The sequence below is a fragment of the Harpia harpyja genome, chromosome W, assembly GCF_026419915.1.
Source record: "Harpia harpyja isolate bHarHar1 chromosome W, bHarHar1 primary haplotype, whole genome shotgun sequence".
NCBI lineage: Eukaryota > Metazoa > Chordata > Aves > Accipitriformes > Accipitridae > Harpia > Harpia harpyja.
In genome coordinates this window covers 24,178,803-24,184,802 of record NC_068968.1, presented here as the reverse complement: position 1 = coordinate 24,184,802, position 6,000 = coordinate 24,178,803, and positions in this window count along the sequence as shown.

The following is a 6,000-nucleotide window of genomic DNA, read 5'->3' as shown; positions in this document are numbered from 1 at the left end:
TGTCCTTGTTTTCCCTCGCCTCTCTCTTTTCCCTGTTAGTCGTCAACTCTGTTATCCCTCTTTTTTCTCGCCAGTCTCTTTCCCTGGTTTCTCTCGCCTCTGTTCCCTGGCTTTCCTCTTCTCTATGAAATCTCTCTTTTCCCTGTCTCCAGTCAACCCTCTCTTTTCCCTCTTCCCCCCTCGCCAGTCTCTTTCCCCTGGTTTATCTCGCCTCTCTCTTTCCCTCGCCAGTCTCTGTTACCTCTCTTCCCTCGGTGTCTAATTCTTCCCACTTTCACCCGACTCCCTCTTTTCCATTAACTCTCTCTTGTCCTTGTTTTCCCTCGCCTGTCTCTTTTCTCCTGCTTTGCCATGACTCTCTCTTTTCCAACTTTTCCCTCTCCAGTGTCTGTTACCTCTCTTCCCTCGGTGTCTAATTCTTCCCACTTTCACCCGACTCCCTCTTTCCCCTCTCATTCCTCAATTCTCTGTTGTCCCTCCCCTCTCTCTTTTACCTCTCTTCCCTCTAGGTCTAATTTTTCCACTTTCCCTCTCCTCTCTCTTTTCCCTGTTATTCGTCAACTCTGTTATCCCTCTTTTCCCTCGCCAGTCTCTTTCCCCTGGTTTCTCTCGCCTCTCTCTGTTCCCTGGCTTTCCTCTTTTCTATGAAATCTCTCTTTTCCCTATTTCCAGTCAGCCCTCTCTTTTCCCTCTTCCCCCCTCGCCAGTCTCTTTCCCCTGGTTTATCTCGCCTCTCTCTTTCCCTCGCCAGTCTCTGTTACCTCTCTTCCCTCTAGGTCTAATTTTTCCACTTTCACTCGCCTCTCTCTTTTCCCTGTTATTCGTCAACTCTGTTATCCCTCTTTTCCCTCGCCAGTCTCTTTCCCCTGGTTTCTCTCGCCTCTCTCTGTTCCCTGGCTTTCCTCTTTTCTATGAAATCTCTCTTTTCCCTATTTCCAGTCAGCCCTCTCTTTTCCCTCTTTCCCCTCGCCAGTCTCTTTCCCCTGGTTTATCTCGCCTCTCTCTTTCCCTCGCCAGTCTCTGTTACGTCTCTTCCCTCGGTGTCTAATTCTTCCCACTTTCACCCGACTCCCTCTTTTCCATTAACTCTCTCTTGTCCTTGTTTTCCCTCGCCTGTCTCTTTTCCCCTGCTTTCCCTCAGCCCTCTCTTTTCCAAGTTTTCCCTCGACAGGCACTTTTCCCCCGTTTCCCTCGCCAGTCTCTGTTATCTCTCTTCCCTCGGTGTCTAATACTTCCCACTTTCCCTCGCCTCTCTTTTCCCTGTTATTCGTCAACTCTGTTATCCCTCTTTTCCCTCGCCAGTCTCTTTCCCCTGGTTTCTCTCGCCTCTCTCTGTTCCCTGGCTTTCCTCTTTTCTATGAAATCTCTCTTTTCCCTATTTCCAATCAACCCTCTCTTTTCCCTCTTCCCCCCTCGCCAGTCTCTTTCCCCTGGTTTATCTCGCCTCTCTCTTTCCCTCGCCAGTGTCTGTTACCTCTCTTCCCTCGGTGTCTAATTCTTCCCACTTTCACCCGACTCCCTCTTTCCCCTCTCATTCCTCAATTCTCTGTTGTCCCTCGTTGCCCTCCCCTCTTTCTTTTACCTCTCTTCCCTCTAGGTCTAATTTTTCCACTTTCCCACGCCTCTCTCTTTTCCCTGTTATTCGTCAACTCTGTTATCCCTCTTTTCCCTCGCCAGTCTCTTTCCCCTGGTTTCTCTCGCCTCTCTCTGTTCCCTGGCTTTCCTCTTTTCTATGAAATCTCTCTTTTCCCTATTTCCAGTCAGCCCTCTCTTTTCCCTCTTTCCCCTCGCCAGTCACTTTTCCTTCCTTTCCCTCGCCAGTCTCTTTTAACCTCTATTCCCTCCGTGTCTAATTCCTCCCACTTACACTCCACTCCCTCTTTTCCATGAACTCTCTCGTTCCCCTATTTCCAATAAACTCTCTCTTCCCTCTTCCCCCCTCGCAAGTCTCTTTCCCCTGGTTTATCTCGCCTCTCTCTTTCCCTCGCCAGTCATTTTTATGTCTCTTCCCTTGGTGTCTAATTCTTCCCACTTGCACTCGCCTCCCTCTTTTCCATTAACTCTCTCTTGTCCTTGTTTTCCCTCGCCTGTCTCTTTCCCTCTGCTTTCCCTCCATAGTCTCTTTCCCCTGCTTTCCCTCAACCCTCTTTTTCCCTCTTTCCCCTCGACAGTCACTTTTCCCCCTTTCCCTCGCCAGTCTCTGTTATCTCTCTTCCCTCGGTGTCTAATACTTCCCACTTTCCCTCGCCTCCCTCTTTTCCATTAACTCTCTCTTGTCCTTGTTTTCCCTCGCCTGTCTCTTTTCTCCGTCTTTGCCATGACTCTCTCTTTTCCAACTTTTCCCTCGCCAGTCACCTTTCCCGCCTTTTCCTCGCCAGTGTCTGTTACCTCTCTTCCCTCGGTGTCTAATTCTTCCCACTTTCACCCGACTCCCTCTTTCCCCTCTCATTCCTCAATTCTCTGTTGTCCCTCCCCTCTCTCTTTTACCTCTCTTCCCTCTAGGTCTAATTTTTCCACTTTCACTCGCCTCTCTCTTTTCCCTGTTATTCGTCAACTCTGTTATCCCTCTTTTCCCTCGCCAGTCTCTTTCCCCTGGTTTATCTCGCCTCTCTCTTTCCCTCGCCAGTCTCTGTTACCTCTCTTCCCTCGGTGTCTAATTCTTCCCACTTTCACTCACCTCATTCTTTTCCATTAACTCTCTTGTCCTTGTTTTCCCTCGCCTGTCTCTTTTCCCCTGCTTTGCCATGACTCTCTCTTTTCCAACTTTTCCCTCGCCAGTCACCTTTCCCTCCTTTTCCTCGCCACTCTCTGTTACCTCTCTTCCCTCGGTGTCCAATTCTTCCCACTTTCACCCGACTCCCTCTTTCCCCTCTCATTCCTCAATTCTCTGTTGTCCCTCGTTGCCCTCCCCTCTCTCTTTTACCTCTCTTCCCTCTAGGTCTAATTTTTCCACTTTTCCCTGTTATTCGTCAACTCTGTTATCCCTCTTTTCCCTCGCCAGTCTCTTTCCCCTGGTTTCTCTCGCCTCTCTCTGTTCCCTGGCTTTCCTCTTTTCTATGAAATCTCTCTTTTCCCTATTTCCAGTCAGCCCTCTCTTTTCCCTCTTTCCCCTCGCCAGTCACTTTTCCTTCCTTTCCCTCGCCAGTCTCTTTTAACCTCTATTCCCTCCGTGTCTAATTCCTCCCACTTACACTCCACTCCCTCTTTTCCATGAACTCTCTCGTTCCCCTATTTCCAGTCAACTCTCTCTCTTCCCTCTTCCCCCCTCGCAAGTCTCTTTCCCCTGGTTTATCTCGCCTCTCTCTTTCCCTCGCCAGTCATTTTTATGTCTCTTCCCTTGGTGTCTAATTCTTCCCACTTGCACTCGCCTCCCTCTTTTCCATTAACTCTCTCTTGTCCTTGTTTTCCCTCGCCTGTCTCTTTCCCTCTGCTTTCCCTCCATAGTCTCTTTCCCCTGCTTTCCCTCAACCCTCTTTTTCCCTCTTTCCCCTCGACAGTCACTTTTCCCCCTTTCCCTCGCCAGTCTCTGTTATCTCTCTTCCCTCGGTGTCTAATACTTCCCACTTTCCCTCGCCTCTCTCTTTTCAATGAACTCTCTCTTGTCCTTGTTTTCCCTCGCCTCTCTCTTTTCCCTGTTATTCGTCAACTCTGTTATCCCTCTTTCACCTCGCCAGTCTCTTTCCCTGGTTTCTCTCGCCTCTCTCTGTTCCCTGGCTTTCCTCTTTTCCATGAAATCTCTCTTTTCCCTATTTCCAGTCAGCCCTCTCTTTTCCCTCTTTCCCCTCGCCAGTCACTTTTCCTTCCTTTCCCTCGCCAGTCTCTTTTAACCTCTATTCCCTCCGAGTCTAATTTTCCCACTTACACTCCACTCCCTCTTTTCCATGAACTCTCTCGTTCCCCTATTTCCAGTCAACTCTCTCTCTTCCCTCTTCCCCCCTCGCCAGTCTCTTTCCCCTGGTTTATCTCGCCTCTCTCTTTCCCTCGCCAGTATCTGTTACCTCTCTTCCCTCGGTGTCTAATTCTTCCCACTTTCACTGGCCTCCCTCTTTTCCATTAACTCTCTCTTGTCCTTGTTTTCCCTCGCCTCTCTCTTTTCCCTGTTAGTCGTCAACTCATCCCTCTTTTTTCTCGCCAGTCTCTTTCCCTGGTTTCTCTCGCCTCTGTTCCCTGGCTTTCCTCTTCTCTATGAAATCTCTCTTTTCCCTGTCTCCAGTCAACCCTCTCTTTTCCCTCTTCCCCCCTCGCCAGTCTCTTTCCCCTGGTTTATCTCGCCTCTCTCTTTCCCTCGCCAGTCACTTTTATGTCTCTTCCCTTGGTGTCTAATTCTTCCCACTTGCACTCGCCTCCCTCTTTTCCATTAACTCTCTCTTGTCCTTGTTTTCCCTCGCCTGTCTCTTTTCTCCTGCTTTGCCATGACTCTCTCTTTTCCAACTTTTCCCTCGCCAGTGTCTGTTACCTCTCTTCCCTCGGTGTCTAATTCTTCCCACTTTCACCCGACTCCCTCTTTCCCCTCTCATTCCTCAATTCTCTGTTGTCCCTCCCCTCTCTCTTTTACCTCTCTTCCCTCTAGGTCTAATTTTTCCACTTTCCCTCGCCTCTCTCTTTTCCCTGTTATTCGTCAACTCTGTTATCCCTCTTTTCCCTCGCCAGTCTCTTTCCCCTGGTTTCTCTCGCCTCTCTCTGTTCCCTGGCTTTCCTCTTTTCTATGAAATCTCTCTTTTCCCTATTTCCAGTCAGCCCTCTCTTTTCCCTCTTCCCCCCTCGCCAGTCTCTTTCCCCTGGTTTATCTCGCCTCTCTCTTTCCCTCGCCAGTCTCTGTTACCTCTCTTCCCTCTAGGTCTAATTTTTCACTTTCACTCGCCTCTCTCTTTTCCCTGTTATTCGTCAACTCTGTTATCCCTCTTTTCCCTCGCCAGTCTCTTTCCCCTGGTTTATCTCGCCTCTCTCTTTCCCTCGCCAGTCTCTGTTACCTCTCTTCCCTCGGTGTCTAATTCTTCCCACTTTCACCCGACTCCCTCTTTTCCATTAACTCTCTCTTGTCCTTGTTTTCCCTCGCCTGTCTCTTTTCTCCGTCTTTGCCATGACTCTCTCTTTTCCAACTTTTCCCTCGCCAGTCACCTTTCCCGCCTTTTCCTCGCCAGTGTCTGTTACCTCTCTTCCCTCGGTGTCTAATTCTTCCCACTTTCACCCGACTCCCTCTTTCCCCTCTCATTCCTCAATTCTCTGTTGTCCCTCCCCTCTCTCTTTTACCTCTCTTCCCTCTAGGTCTAATTTTTCCACTTTCACTCGCCTCTCTCTTTTCCCTGTTATTCGTCAACTCTGTTATCCCTCTTTTCCCTCGCCAGTCTCTTTCCCCTGGTTTATCTCGCCTCTCTCTTTCCCTCGCCAGTCTCTGTTACCTCTCTTCCCTCGGTGTCTAATTCTTCCCACTTTCACTCACCTCATTCTTTTCCATTAACTCTCTTGTCCTTGTTTTCCCTCGCCTGTCTCTTTTCCCCTGCTTTGCCATGACTCTCTCTTTTCCAACTTTTCCCTCGCCAGTCACCTTTCCCTCCTTTTCCTCGCCAGTCTCTGTTACCTCTCTTCCCTCGGTGTCCAATTCTTCCCACTTTCACCCGACTCCCTCTTTCCCCTCTCATTCCTCAATTCTCTGTTGTCCCTCGTTGCCCTCCCCTCTCTCTTTTACCTCTCTTCCCTCTAGGTCTAATTTTTCCACTTTTCCCTGTTATTCGTCAACTCTGTTATCCCTCTTTTCCCTCGCCAGTCTCTTTCCCCTGGTTTCTCTCGCCTCTCTCTGTTCCCTGGCTTTCCTCTTTTCTATGAAATCTCTCTTTTCCCTATTTCCAGTCAGCCCTCTCTTTTCCCTCTTTCCCCTCGCCAGTCACTTTTCCTTCCTTTCCCTCGCCAGTCTCTTTTAACCTCTATTCCCTCCGTGTCTAATTCCTCCCACTTACACTCCACTCCCTCTTTTCCATGAACTCTCTCGTTCCCCTATTTCCA